Raw genomic sequence first — 15,958 nt, forward strand, 5'->3', positions numbered from 1 at the left:
GGTCAAACAATGCAGACCAGCTATTTTTAACTCTCTTCTGACATGATGTTCAGACTGTGCTTCTTGTTCCTGAGGCCACAAGCTGCTCCTCCTAAAAAGGTTCTTGTCTTGTTTTGTCTCTAATTCAAAAGAATAGTAGATCTTCACAAATAATAGCTAATATATTTGGATGTCTGTGGTAAAAGTTTGGAAAAAATCTTAACTAAATGCTTAAAAATTTATTCCCTCTTCCCTAAACTGCCTGAAATGGCTATCATCATTGAAGGCTTTAGCCTTGATGACCAGCTTGACATTGATGGCTCTAGAATAAAAGAACTTTTGTGAGGAAATCTTCTGCATTTCTGTGAAACCATTCTGACTTTCAGTTCCAAAGCCTCAAAATGAAACCACTCGCATGCACATGGGTGATGTTCTTAGCCTTTAATGGAAGCTGGCATTAATCTTCTCCTTGGCAATGTTGCAGCATACAAGCTGATATATTAAAAAATTGGTTGTTTGCTGTGGCCTGTTCTTTGCAAGGAGAGATTTGGGCTTCTGCACTGGTGGCTTGTGTGGATGCTGATAGGAGTCCCTTACTTCCTCAGCAAAATGAACTCAGTTACTCAGTTATCTCTGTTTGATATGGCAGAACTCTGTCCTTCATCACAGGTGCAATCTTTCCCTTGTGTTCTGCCATCACAGAATATCTGTATTAGGCACCTAAGTTTTTAGCTATTAGGAATCTATAGCCTCTAATGGTCTGGAAATAGAACTGGAAAAGAAAGCAAGCAATAACATCACTGCCCTTTCATAAATATGGCCTCAACCTTTGCCAAGACAAATTTGAAAAAAAATCCAGGGATTAGCAAGAGCTCTGGACCCTTGCCCCTGCTAATCTGACTCAGAAAAGACAGGTATTCAATAAAGCACAATATGTCCTTGCTTTTTCACTCAGAGATAATTTTTAAAAAGATTTTGTTTTATCCCCTTTGCTTCTGGTTGTTTTGGTTTGTTTTGTTTTTTTGCTTTTTTTCTTAACAGTCAGTTAAGACCAAAAGGAAACCACTGTGATGATATAAATCAGACAGTGAGCTTACTGCAGATCAATTGAACATTTAATTTTTTTTCACATAAACTACAAAATGTGTGGTCAGCTTCAATATCTTGGTTTGGAGCTAACAGTGGGTTTTAGTCTATAATCAAGGAGGGCAGATCAGTAACTGGTAGGTACTGATATTGCTCTAAAAAAACTACAGTGAGACCAGTGAATGTCAGAAGAACACTAACATTTTCACCAATGGTGAAAAAGGCTAAATAATGGTAAGGAAGATCAGCTTAATAATTTCATTCTTCCAGTGGACTGACAATGGATTTGTGATACCTTCTGCAAAATACATTTGTGAGTTTATCCTTTGATTTTCTGCTATCTTTTGATTTCTCTACTCCACTCTGGTAAGACCTCACCTGTAGCACTGCACCCATCTCTGGAGTTATCAGCATAGGAAAGACATGGAGCTGTCGGAGCAGTTTCAGGGGAGGGCCACAAAAATGATCAGAAGGTTGAAGCACCTCTCCTATGAAGAAAGGCTGAGTTTTCTTTGCTCAGCCTAGAAAAGACTCTGGGGAGACCTTAATGTTGCCTTTTGATAGTTTAAGAGGCCTTGTAAGAAAGAGTGGAACAAACTTTAGTAAGGCTTATAGTGCCAGGACAAGGGGTAATAGTTTTAAACTAAAAGGTAGTAGATTTAGGCTAGATACAATAAATATTTTTTTTTATAATGAGTGTAGTGAGATACTGGCACGAGTTGCCCAGAGAGGTGGTGGGTGCCCCACCCCTGGAAACTTTGGAGGTCCGGTTGGATGAGGCTCTGAGCAACCTGATTCAGTTGAAGATAGAATCACAGGATTGTTAAGGTTGGAAAAGACCTTTAAGATAAATGTCCAGCACTACCACCATGTTCACCATTAAACCATGTCCTCAAGTGCCACTCCAACACTCTTTTTGAACACTTCCAGTGATGGTGACTCCACTGCTTCCCCGGGCAGAAAATGCTTAACCACCCTTCCTGTGAAGAAAATTTTCCTAATATATAATCTGAACCTCCCCTGGTGCCACTTGAGGCCTTTTCCTTTTGTCCTGTCACTTGTCACTGAGGTGAAGAGACCAACCCCCAACTTGTGACAACCTCCTTTTGGGTAGTGGTGGAGAGCAATAAGGTCTCCCCAAGCATCCCCTTCTCCAGGCTAAACACCCTCAGCTCCCTCAGCTGCTCCTCACAGGACTTGTGCTCCAGACCCTTGACCAGCCCCATTGCCCTTCTCTGGACACACCCCAGTCCCTCAATGTCCTTCTTGTTGTGAGGGGCCCAGAAATTAACATAGCATTTGAGGTGTGGCCTCACCAGTGCTGAGTACAGCGGGACAATCCCTGCCCTGGTCCTGCTGGCCACACTCTTGCTCACCCAGCCCAGGATGCCAAGGGAATTTTTGGGCCTTTTGGGCATGGCTGGCTCATGCTCAGCCGCTGCCAACCAGCACCCCCAGGTCCTTTCAGCCACTCTGTCCCCAGCCTGTAGCACTGCAGGAGTTGTGCCCCAAGGGCAGGACCCAGAGAGTGGACTTGTTTAATCTCATTGGCCTTGGCAATGAGATTAAACCAATCCAGCCTGTCCAGATCTCTCTGCAGAGCCTCCCTGCCCTCCAGAATATCAACCCTCCCACCTAGCCTAGCGTGTCTGTGACCTCCCCCATGGCAGGTGGGTCACTCTGGATGGTATTTGGAGACCCAATTCAGACTACTCTGTGTTTCTATGATTTTGGTAGACATGCAGATATACATTAGCAAGGCATCTGATGCAAGTTTGAGAACTGAACTCTTCATCAATCACACATAATTTTAACTTTTGAGTCTCTCAGAACAACTTCTGCGATTGCCTTTTCTGGATTCCTGTGTTTCAGCCTGGCTGTGCCTACACACGCTGACAAGCAGCACACAGAGGGTGAGGCTACCTGGTGTTTTCCCCATGTCAGTGCTAACTGTGGTGTAGAACAAACAGCTTGTCATGCCAGCCCACATGTTGTATTTGCTTGGGCCATGCAAATCCTAAGCTAGGATTCTTGTGCTATTACTCTGTTACACTCAGATGCTAACATGAATTTACATGAGGTGAGTCTAACTCAGTCATAATGTAATGAGAGGAAAATAATTATTTCAACAAAGTTATGCCTTCTTCAGAGTTACCCTGTAGAGTACAAAAAGTACCCCTTGCTTAAATTCGATAAATTTTAGTAAGTGTAGACCTTTTCTGAAAGGCCAAACTCACTAATTGTATTATTCATAAGTCAGCTCCCATAAGTATAAAACAACACATATTACATCAAGTAAAGTGAATCCCAAATAGAGAAGGGAATTAAAAAAAAACCTAAGTTGCACCTAACTGTGCGTGAACTGTGAAATGTATTTTTAGATGAATTTTTTATTTCCCCTTGTCATTTCTGATCTTGTGTGCATTTGTAACCATCTTGTACCCATCGCTTCTGTTCCACAACAGGTCAGAGATGCAGACATCAACATTGTAATATTTATTTCCAATCCATCCTCCCTCCTGCTTCCCCTGCATATTAGTAAAAACATTTAATTAGGACAATAAAATTTAATTGGGAGAAAGCTGTCCAGAGTTTTCCTTATCGTTCTTCTCAGGTAATGACACTTTTGGCTGCTTCCGAGCTCCCAATCCTTCCATTTTTGCACACTGTGGGAAGTAATTGTATCATCTCATCTACTTTTGTGCATGGTCTTGTAGTACAACTGAAGACATCTCCCAGGTAGCTGCTGCCAAGAGGTGTGATCTTGCTCTCAGCCACCTCTTTCTGATGGGATTATCCAAACTGTACTTCCTGATGGCACAGGAATCTGATCCTTGAAGAAACATGTTAAGAAGGCTAAATCAGAAAAAGCTAACCACTTTTTCCTCTTCTCTCATTTTTTATTGTTTAGGGTTAGTTCAGGTCTGGAAATTTGGGAGACTGATGAGACTGTCCCTGTGCACAGCAACCAGACACTAAGTTGGCTTTGCTAAGTCACAAGCAGCACATTCAAGTGCCTGAATTATCTTGTTCTACTCTCAACACTAAAGTGGAATTAAAAAAAACACAAAGTGCTCTCAACTCCCATTAAGAACCTTTAAATATTCAAATGTTTAAATATTTAGATGACCAGAACTGCTTCTAAGAGGTTCAAAGTGAGGAACAGTAGTCTGTTAATCCATGTGCCCATTCCTAGTGGCCTGAGCAGCTTCTCTGAGTCCATAGTAACATTTTGGTTTGGAGCACTTGTGTGGTTTTAAAGCTCATTTCCTAGCAGTTCCCACTTCCAATTGTTGATTCCATTCAGCATGCCTTTACATCCTATGTGAAGGATAATTTTTCCTTTAAATAATTCAGGTTTGATGTCTGAGACAGATCTGCTGTGAAGGACTCCATTAATTGCTTGAATGCTATATCAGAGGTAGGTTTGGCCAAGAGATGTAAAATCCATTAGGCGATGTTAAAATGAAAAAAAAATGCTCACGCTGGAATAAATTCAACTAAAAGACACACAGAATAAAAGGTAGAGGAAAGAATAGCACAAGTCTTTCTATATCCTTTCTATTTGTCTTCAAATGACACTATTCCACTTTTAAATTTCAGTTATTACAGAGGTAATGGTATTCAGATTGCCAGTGTAGTATGACAATTACAGTAAAGAAAATATCTCTAAATCTTCAGAAAAGAAATTATTCAGTCTAACAAGTACAATAGCTCCTGCCAGAGTAAGGGGAAATCATTGCTTTTATTCAAGTGACCTACTAAGTGCCATCTACCACATCAACCAACAAAACATTGTCACTTTATATCCCAGCCAGAAACTTGCTGTTATTACCACTAGACCAGCTACTTTGATTTTAAATCTCTTTTTTTTTTTTTTTTTTTTTTTTGATGGAAAACCTAGCACCTTAGTGAATGCAGGGAAGTTTACAGTGAACATGTCAGATGAAAGCCACTCAGAGGCAGATTTACTGGGGAAGGATGGAAAGGATGGAAAGGATACAAACCCTACGACTCGTTTCTGACTTGTGCTCCTCTGCATTAGGGCTTGGAGCTCATAAGCTCCCACTGCCTGCTCTGAATTTTCTTTGAGCTCTCCATATTTGATGAACAGCATGAGGAAGACCGAGAGACCCTGTAGCACTGTGAAGAATCCTAAATTTCTGCCCCACAGTGCTGCCCAGCCCCAGCAGGTAGTGACCCATTGACATGCTCCTGTTTCATAAAAAGGTTTTATTTAAGCAAAGTCCACAATTTGCCTCCTATAGTGCAGATACAATTTCAGGCAACCAATGCTCTGCTTGAGGTGCTCCTCCTAATTATAGCAAAAGATCATACGTTCTTGTTCCCCCTGCAGCTTGGGATGTAGTTCATCATATCCTTTCTGTGCCTCCACAAAAACTGAGTAATGAATGGAAATGTTGAGTATTGGGTGAAGTTTTTTAATCTCTGACTTGTTACAGGAACTTTGTAGGAAAATCTGTTTCTATTGTTAAAGTATTCATCATTAGAGCTTCCTTGGGCTTTCCTTCTCATCCTTACCATTGCATATCCAAATTAACTTCCTGGCTGATATTGGATAGACTGTGTAAAAAGAAGTGAGGGCAGAATGAAGCTAGGGCAGAATGGAGTATCCAGGCAGAATGGAGTATGTCTGCATATTCTTCAATTAGAAAACTACTTCCCTGAACAATTTCCTGGATTTCTGAGGGATTTGTCAAAATTAACAACTGTCAAAAAAAATGAAGTAGTTCTAGTATGAAGAAAAATAATATTTAGAAAAGTGGTCACCTTTAGAATATGTCTTTGCTCAAACTGTTAATTTTAATATGTTCTGGGGATTGATGTGGTAAGATAGTCTGTTAGTATGACGAAATTCAGGATGGCTATATTATTTAGTGTTTCCTGGTGTTCCAGTGCCACTTATTTTAATGCAGCCCAGAATCAAAAGCTTGTTCCAGCCTCAGGTCGTGGTGGTCTGTGTTTCTGTCATTCCTCTTCTCTTGATGACTCATGGTTGTGGAGATTTCAGATTTTTCCCTGACAATATATTACATGCCTGCACTATACTTATTGCTAAAAGTTCTCCTAATAGCATACTTGAATATTCCTTGCAGCAATACATGCCCACTGCTTCTTGTTCTTCCCACCATGGACATCTGACATTCTCTAGACATGTCTGTGGGCGTTTGAATAGAAGTCAGGATTTCAGACAGGGTTTGGATGGAAGGATTGCATCACATGTCTGGTGAGCTATTCCTGCTAATAGAGCCTAATGCAGCTCTCTTTTCATTGAAACAGCATGGCATTGTTGACTCATGTTTGGTTGATGGCCCACAGCATCCCTTTGACATGTTTTTTTCCAGAACTTCCTCACAACCAATTGTTTCCTGGTCTTTATTTGTGCTGTTAATTATTTCAGCCTAACTGTTGCTGAAAATTACCCCAAAAAACACCTACCCTGATTTAGATTGCCCAGCACACACTGCTGCTGTTTCAGACTAGCAATGCAAGTTAAGTGCATTTCTCCTTGATTCTGCTCTTCAATCCCTGACTTCACATTAATTCCATGGACAAGTGATGTCTATATCCTGACACTCAAAACTTGGGGAAGATGAGATATGTTTTGCCAATTGTTGAAGCTAAGTTTGCAAACTCAAGTCAATTGTATCCATGGAAACATCACTTAAACATATGAGTCTGCAGGCTCTCCTCTAGAATCTGGGTGTTCTGTAGACCAAGTCCTTCTAGTCCATAAAAATAAATCATCAGGAACAGTCATTTTGTCCAGAACAGTCTGTGAACATAAAGAACACTTGTAGAGTTCCTTAATAGATTCCATCAGAGTTTAAAACACATCCCTACTAAACAGCATTTTGTTAATTCACCTGGTTTAGAGCTCCCAAGTTGTCTGACTTTTATACCCTTTATTGAGCTCAGCTGTCATAAGAACTGGGCTTGGAATCAGAAGTGTTTGGACAATTTAAGAAAGAATTTAGCCAACATGTAGGGCACCTTCTTTGTGACAGTGCTTGCAGAGCAATACTGGGATCAGTGTTCATTTTTATGAACCAATACAGATGATGCTCTTAAGTTTCTATTCTACTGATTAATAAATCATTCATAATGATTTCATGAACAGAGGTGAGAGAACACTTGATGGGTTGGCCTGAATTTTATTCCCAGTCCAGACACTTATTGGCAACCTTATTCAAGATTTTGTCTCTGCTACCCAGTTTTGTAATCAGGCGATGGTTACTACACTTTGATGGCAACTAGACTGGGGAATTGTTGTAAGTCTTCATTGCTGTGGTTTTCAGTGAGCCAAAAAAAGTGGGTTTTTTGGGTTTTCTTCCCAAAGAGAGGACAATTACTTTCCAATTTACCTTTCCAATGCATTATTTCAAATAATATTTCAGTCTACAAAATATTCTGCAACATTAATTATTTTACCAACTATTCCTATCACTGAATATATTTAGGAAAGTAAATTCAGAAGGAATTTGAATGCTGCCAAAAGTAATTCACTTTAAAATGTGAATGAAAATGTATATATTATGTGTTGAATATTCAGCTGTGAAATTTGCCACAGAACTTCGAAAGTGTTGTACTATCAAGTAAAAATTTCTGGGAAAGAATTTATCTGCAAACTGTTTTCATAATGCCCTTATGCATTTTCCTCCTTAATAAGAAAAAAAACAATTAATATGTCTGACAAATCTGAATAGAATTCAGGTGGTAAAGAAAAGACAATTCTCAGCCAGATGTTAATCCTGGTAAATACCAGATTATGGCAGATAGTAGCCATATGAGAAACTGTCATAGGTTCAGAAGAATCCTTAATACAAGAAAGTATTTGGGCTCAAGATTAACTCCAGCCATACTGAAGACCTTTGATTTTTCTTTCTACTGCCATGAAGCCCTGTGGGGGATCATCAACTTATTTTAGATTTCAGATTTGCATTTTCATTGCTAAATGTCCTTTCAGCAGGAGCAATTCTAACATTTTTTTCTAAGTACAATGTTTAAACAGTCTTTCTTGCTATAAAAAGGAGAATGAATTTAAATTTTAATAAGAAAAACCCACAGTGTGCACCAGCATAAAATTAAAGCTCCCCTGTGCTGCCTTTTGTCCTCTGGGTTTTTTCAGAGTGACTGGTATCACTCTAATATTAATTACCTTCAGTGTTTCTTATGAATGTTTAGGATTCTTATGAATGATTAGGATTTACAGACACAACCTTTTTAATGGACCAACAGTTTGATATAACTCTATAATTTTGTTATGAGTAAAGCTTATGTGAGGAAATGCATTCTGAAAGAACTACAGGCAGGTGTTTCTGTATATTCAACTACAAAACACAGCACACCATAGATTGTTTAATTACAACATTTGTCTAAATTTGCTACAACTATATTTAACTGAGTAAAGATGCTGTTGGATGTTGTCACAGCATTGTTGTCTTATCTTTAATTATTGCACAAAACACAAAAATGACAATTGCATTGAAATAGCAGCTATAATAAAAGTATGACTTATTTTTATCATCGGGGAAAAAAATTGAGCAATTACCATTCCCATTAGATGGAAACACAACTTTCTGAGGCTAATTCTGAACTGTAATGAACAGGAAAAATGAGTTATTGGGTTTATTATTATTGATGTTCTTATTGTTGTTATTTGTAGATCTGTGGGCCCAGCTGTGCTACCTCATGAAACCCAGAGAAGAAAAGATTGCTTAGAAATTACAAGATGTGGCAGAAGAGGCAGGAAGAGAAGATATTTCTGCACTTATATAACTCTTTATAAAAGTTAACCAAGAATTGAATATGCAGTACTGGTTAAAAGGGAATATCTAAATCTTGATTTCTAATAGATACAGAGATAATTTCAGAGGTAATTTTACTACAGAGTTCAGGCTTCAGTCTGTCTTTTTTTCTCTGTCACTGAAAAGATTCTCACCCTTCTTAGAATACATGAATAAGATCTGAATAAACTTAACCATTGTGTTGCTCCTTAGTGATTTCTAGCCAGATTTTCAGTTCTGTTTGTCATTGAATTCACATGAAGTTTGAAAATCCTTCAAAAGAAGTACCTGTATATTTAGGTGTCCAACTGCTTCCTGGCTGGCAGGAATACAAAGTTGTACTATTTAATGCATATTTTTTTTCCTTTTTAGTTTTCCTTTGTGTGCTGGGATGCTAAATTAAGCTTAATTGCCCATGGAGGAATTGCATTCATTGCAAATAATCAGAAACATAGAAACTTTAACATTGAGAAAAATCCCTAAGATCATTAGTCCAACCATAATGAGTACCAATGAAAATTCTGATTGAAAAATTATGAAAACATGGGTTTGGTTTATAACTTCCTTCTTTGCACATGTCCTTTGGAGACTCTAACTCTTACAAAAAGAGTCTCACATTCCATCTTAGACTCCATTAATGCTGCCTAAAGTGAAGGAAGTAGGGGAAAAATTCTTTTCTCATTTATGTCTGTGGTCATTCCCACAGTTTTCTTCCCTCAGAATGTTCTGGTTGGAGATCTGTGGAGCTAGGTTATTAAAAGAAGTGTAGTCTGCATTGGTGCAGGACATGTGTAAGTGAAATTGCAATTTCTATGCTCACTCTGGCACTGCAGTTTAGCAAAGATTTTTTTCATCTCTGTTGCTGTCTGATATTGATAGGAATATACTGTGTAAGTGCCCTAAAAGTTGAATTTTGCTCAGTAATTGTGGGGTTCACAACAGCTAGTCACATATAGCCTTACATTTTTCTGTAGGAGAAAGTGTTTTGTATTTATTTAATTTTAAAATTCATCATTGTGTTTGTTCTTGGTCGCTTGTCATTCAGACTCTGAAAACTTCTGAGTTGGTAGTATGTGGTTAAGAAGGAAACTTTGATGTCAGAATCAGTTGGCAATAGTACTAGAATTTTATTTAAAATGTACACTAAAAATATCTATTTCTCAACATTTTCAGTTACCCTAATTAGTTCATAAATCATATCATAGAGAGAGAGACAGAGAGCTCTGAGCTAAAACTAATCTTACTTCTTGACTGACCTGCTAGCAAAATATGTTTTTCCAGACTGTCTATGAAAGCAGAGGGCATTAATCACTTGTCTAATTCCACCTCTCCTCTTGTTCAAAGGCTATCCAGCACTCTGATACAACTGAGATCAAGTTTCAGCTGCATGAAAGGTTGACATTTTTCCCTTTCTAAAACACTTTCATGCCAGCTGAACAGGTAAGAAGGCAATAAGCTATAAATTCTCATTAAAAGACTTTGATTGTCTCTTTGTTAGGACTTTATGATTTTCTGAGACCTCAAGGGGTGTAGGTGTCCAGCTGTCCTCTGAAGCTGCAGTGACTGGGACAGCTAGCTCCCTTAGGAAGCCCTTGCCTTAGTACTTGAAATGACAAATGTGATCTACAAAGCATGTGCTCACTTCAAATACCTTCTGCAAGCTTCTAAAGAAGTCATAGAGCCTTTAAACATATTCCTGAGGCTTGTTTGAATTTAAGGAATGTAAATCAATATAACCTCAAGTTGTCTTTATTTGCACAATGATCTGAGAGATTTTTTTTGGCAGAGAGAAAGAAATGACTTGTATTTCAAGAGACAATGGGCACATTTAATGGCACTTGGCATTTGCATACTTCTTCAATGTCTGCAGTATGTTGGCAGCTTTTACCGTGCTGGAAAGGTCACTGGACTGGAAGGAGTGGGTGATGAGAACTGAGGAGCTGGCTGTGAGCATCCCACATGTTTGACAGCAGCAGATTTGGGTGCTCTTGAAAAGGCCGATATTGACTGAAGCTTCCAGGATGTGACTTTTACATGAAAGAGTGCAGTGGTGCCTGGGAGGCTGCTTCCATCCATTATGAAAGACTAAATGTTATTTTCTACAGGGGTGAAAAAGGTGGTCAAAAAGGTGGTGAAGCCAAACAGAAAAGACTGAATATGTTGTAATGCAGGGTGAGAAAGAGAAGGCCTGATATAACTACTCTTATTAGAGCTATGAATAAAATGAAGTTAATGAGCAGCTCATTTTTCAATTCATCCAATAACTCTACAGAAAATCTGCCTATGCTATGCAATTGCTTACTGTGGCTGCCTGACAGAGATCTGCCACATTTCAATTACATTTCAATTTGTTGCAGAAACAATATTTGCCTGTAAAACTTCCAGCACTGTGCATGAAATAGGCTCCCCAACAAAGCAGTACTGTGGATCCATGACTGTTCCTGTTTCTTATCACTAAGGTATTCAGACTTCCCAGCTCAGGCTGGCATTTTTTAGGCACCTAATATTTAGTCTAAAGAGAGCATAGCTTGGGTTCATATTGATGGAGTTCTTCTGGTCATTCTGCATCAAGATAAAGTGCTTGATCTCATACTTGTTTCAGTTCTCATTCACTTCATTTAATATGTGTGTTCTCATGAGCTCCTCCTCATCATTTACCCATGTAGCACATGTCCACAGGTTCTGTGTTTCTTCTTCAACATGGCAGCACGTCCCTATTTATCTAAAAATTAATGTTAAAGGGAGCAAGGAAGACAGCTTTACTTGGCAAACATGTGGGATCCTTTCAGATGAAATATTCACATCAAAGCATATAGAGATTTGTTTCCATTTGTTTAGACATCAAAAGTCTCACTGGATTTAAAATGCTTGTAAATTGTCTGAGCTTAAGTTAGGAGCTTGCCTGATTGATTTGGGGCTAGTTTCTAAATGCTGTTTATTCCCAGTCAAGAACTGCAGATATGTAAAAATTCTTGTTTAGAAGAAATTCTTGTTGAGAAGAAAAAATGCACTGGGTTTTTTTTTAAATACAAATAATTAGTATAAAGGCTTGTGTTTAGTTTGGTTTGTGGTTTAAGTGGTAGCATGCATCCACTCTGGTTTTGTCCAAACATATTTGCTGGTCTCTAATAAAGGCAGTAATTTCTGTGCTCCAGAGAGCACTTGCAAAGAAAGCACATGATTACAGCATTATTTGCAATGCTCAGACCTATCAAGCCTCTCTTATTTCAAGCAGATTACTCACGGTAGTCTGATACCATGCTTAATGGGGTGCTTTGATTAGTAATAGGAGCAAACAATCATGTAGAGGGGGATGGATCTGCACTGCGCTTTCACCTGGGAGTGAGAGAGGTAAGGCCTAAATAAAGAAGGATGCATTTAGCAGAAGTATTTATGTAATAAAGTCACAGGGCAAATAACAGCACTGATATTTTTTACTGACGTCTTAGTGTCAAAATAGTTGTGCATAATTGAATTCAACCTCCAGATATTAATGTGCCTCTCAAATGCTTGCGTGTATCACTGGCTGTATATTCAGTGGCTCTTAGGCACTTGCTCATACCTGCCCTTCTTGTTTATTTGCAATGGGAGGATTTGTAGCTATAAACTGCCATTTCTGAAAATCCAGCAATTTGCCCTGGACAACGTGCAAAAAGCATTTCAGATGTGCAGCTTAGTTGTTTCAGACTCTGATTTTCAGATTGTAACATAAAAAATGGAGAAGAAAGAAGTAATGCTCACTTCTGCAGTGTCAGATCACCAGTTCAGGCAGAAAAGGGGAGTTCTTGTCTTGGGTCCAGTAAAGTCAGAAATTCAAATTTATAGCATTTTGGTAAAGGGGCCTTTATTCTGCCTTGCTCCCTTGTGCCCAGACAATCCTTCTGTTGGTAACTTCAGCTTTATCCATTTCAGTGGTTATTTTCTAGTTTATAAGGTGCCTGTTGCTTAGTGTACTGAAAAGAAGGCAAAAGAATGATATTTGCTCCCTACTAGTCTTGAACTGGCATTCACACTATAAACCATTTTTCAATGAAAATGAGGGGCACATTTTTGAAAAATCTTCAAGATTTTGCAAGGAAGCACTAAGAAGAGCGTCTGTGAGAGGAAGGCTGACCTTGTGAGGATGGATTGTAATTGGGAAGAACAGAAAACAGACTCCTAATATTCAGGTTTAGAGACCCAGGACATCATTACACCATATTGCATTGATTTTTATTATAACACATGTAAATAGCATTCACTTTGCCTTTGTCTTCTTTGGCAAAGAATTTTTTATATTGAGGAAACATTTGTGTTTTTTTTTATTTTAATGGGGAGAACTTAAATGTTATTAAAATCACCCATAATGCTCTCTTCTTGCTATAACTTATGTTTTGCAAATATTTCTTTTAGGTAGCTTTGCTAAACTCAGAGCTGCATTGTGATGGACTTCATTAAAAGTATTTCCATTTAATTCTTCTTTGAGAGCTGCATTTTCCAGGTTGCTGCTTCCATGGCCTTTGTTCACTTCAGCAATACAGTGCAGAGGTTTTTTTCTGTCCTAAGAATGTAGAAAAGCAGCTAGAGAATCAGGCATATTTTGTAGTTGATTATGTACATCAAAATGTCTTCTAAAAATTAAAAAAATACTATTTTCCATTAAAATATGTTGATTTGCATTAGCTATATTCCTGTCCTTTATTAGCCAGATGAATTCTCCATTATTTCAGTCCTGCCTGACATTATACTAACTAACCTTATCCTTACCAAGCACTCACAAGTGTTCAGAATCTTCTTGTCTGTTGTATTTATTTTCTACAGTAGGAATGTTGCTGTCCAGGACTTAACATGGAGAATTTGCAGAGAATTCTTGGGTGTGAATTCTCCAGAACTACTTGCTTTAATTAAAAAAGATGAAACGCTGATGTAGTATCTAACAGCCTCTTTATCTGCTAGTGAGCTAAGTATTCTCTTTGGCTATGTTTATCACCTCCTTTTTCCCAAGCATAGGCTGTAAATATTTCCAAATAGTGTTGCCTTTTCAGTATAACTTACAATTTTATCATGTCTATCAAGTAATGTGTGCGTTCTAATGCTACCAAATAATGTGTCTTAGAAATTTATATAAAAATTTGGAAGCTACATTTCCATAAATATTCATAACATTCTTGTCCTTGCCAGATGTTGATTTTTCCCTCTTATGCTTAGATTTTCTCATCAGTCTTTTATTTCAGAATTTTTTTTTTCAGAAATTCTAATTTATGCTGAAACCTATTTCTCCTGTTTTCCCTATTGTCATTTTCCATCCATGGTAATTGCTGCCTTCATTCATCCACTGATTTGTAGCTTTTTAACAGTCTCTAATAAAATTTTTTCATTAAAAAAATCCCAATTAACTTTACTATTCCTCCCACTAACTTTCATTAACTTTCTTGAGCCTTGATGAACTGTGTTTGTGTCTGCTTGTGTGTGATATTATCCTACTTACCTCAATCAACATCAATGAGTTATTAACATTGCCTCCAATGCATCTTTCAACATCGGTCCAGTGATTAAGTCATCAGAAGTTATCTTGTGAACTGAAATTACACCTGAGTTAAGAGATGATAGACTGTTCTACAGAGCTGCATAATATTTTACTCTTTGGTGGCGGAGAACCTCCTCTGTCTGCTTCCATAATTGAAGCCCTTGTTAATAAAATTTCATTTCTTTACAGATATATAAGGATGGGTTTAAGGACTTGCTTGCCCTGTTTTGAGATTTGAATCAGTAATCATTTATGTGTACTCAAGTTTCTATAGAACAGGTTTATGAAAAACTCAAAACAATTCAGGGGAATTTTAATACAGAATACAGATATCATCGTCTCCATTTCCTCTTTCCCCATCTTATTTTGTATCTGTTCTCTTCTTCTTAGCTTAGCCATAAATGCACAGGATTAAACAGAAAAGTACTTAGATATTTATGACAGTTTCCTGCTGCTCTTGCCAGCTCATATTGAGATTTTATTCCTGATGTGCTGGCACACAAGTTTTTTATACACTCGTTCTCGAGAAATTAAAGCAAAAAGGTAGAAACAGGAAGCTAAGTTTACCCACAAATTGCTCAAGGGGATGAACACAAAATTTATATTTTGGCCCACCCCCTTCAAAACAGAAGAGCCACAGGTTTATATCTGCAAGCAGAGCTAAAGAGGAAATAATGCAAACAAAAGTTGATTTCTGCAGGATAAACATTCAGTTTGATATGACACTTTGTGTAGAAGAAGAAAATACAATGAATATCACAGGTCTATGAGGTCTCCTGTATACCTGAATTCCCTTTCCAGGGTCTTTCCATGCTTTACTGTCTCTGAAAATGCCAGTGAAGTGAGTCCATCAGTGTCTTCAGAAATGTAACCTCTGCTATCTGTTCTGAGCAAGTGGATGGCACAAACTCTACATGCTACACCTAGGTTTGTGCAGAACAAAAAGATCTTGTTAAATCCTCATCAGATTTTTAGTAAGTGCTTTCCAATAAGACTATTTATCAGCATTTTTACTGCAATGAAACCAAAAGGGCCCTATAAAATTAATATTTGTAAAAGTAAATTATACTTTTGATTACCTCCAGAAACTACATATTCCAGCCTTTCTACCTGGATTATCTGATTCTTCCCTTAGTTTTCAAAAAAATAAGGATTTTTCTTTTTCTTTTCTTTTTTTTTTTTTAATTAATTTGGAAATTTGTTCTGGTTTTTGCCTTTGTTTGGTGTCTGTGTAACATGGCATACATCATTGGGTGGATGAATTAAAGGACCTTTACTTTGAGCTTTATTTTTGTTTAATTAGAAAACTTTTATGGCAAACCAGCTTTTACCGTACCTTGTTTTAATGAAAAAGGCTGTTTATCTGTCAGTACTCACTGGAGATTGAATTTTCATTTGGCAGTTTTCATGGCACTCTCTGTATTCATTTTTCAATCACAGTTTGAGCCCCTGAGTTTGGCTGTTGGTGAGACACAAAAAATTCAAGAGTGGCCTGAAAAATAATTTTGGAATTAAAACCTGCTAGTATAATTCAGTTATGAATAGGCTGAGTCCAAATACTGGTGCTGAGAGTAGAAAA

Source organism: Haemorhous mexicanus, chromosome 6, assembly GCF_027477595.1.
Source record: "Haemorhous mexicanus isolate bHaeMex1 chromosome 6, bHaeMex1.pri, whole genome shotgun sequence".
Taxonomy (NCBI): Eukaryota; Metazoa; Chordata; class Aves; order Passeriformes; family Fringillidae; genus Haemorhous; species Haemorhous mexicanus.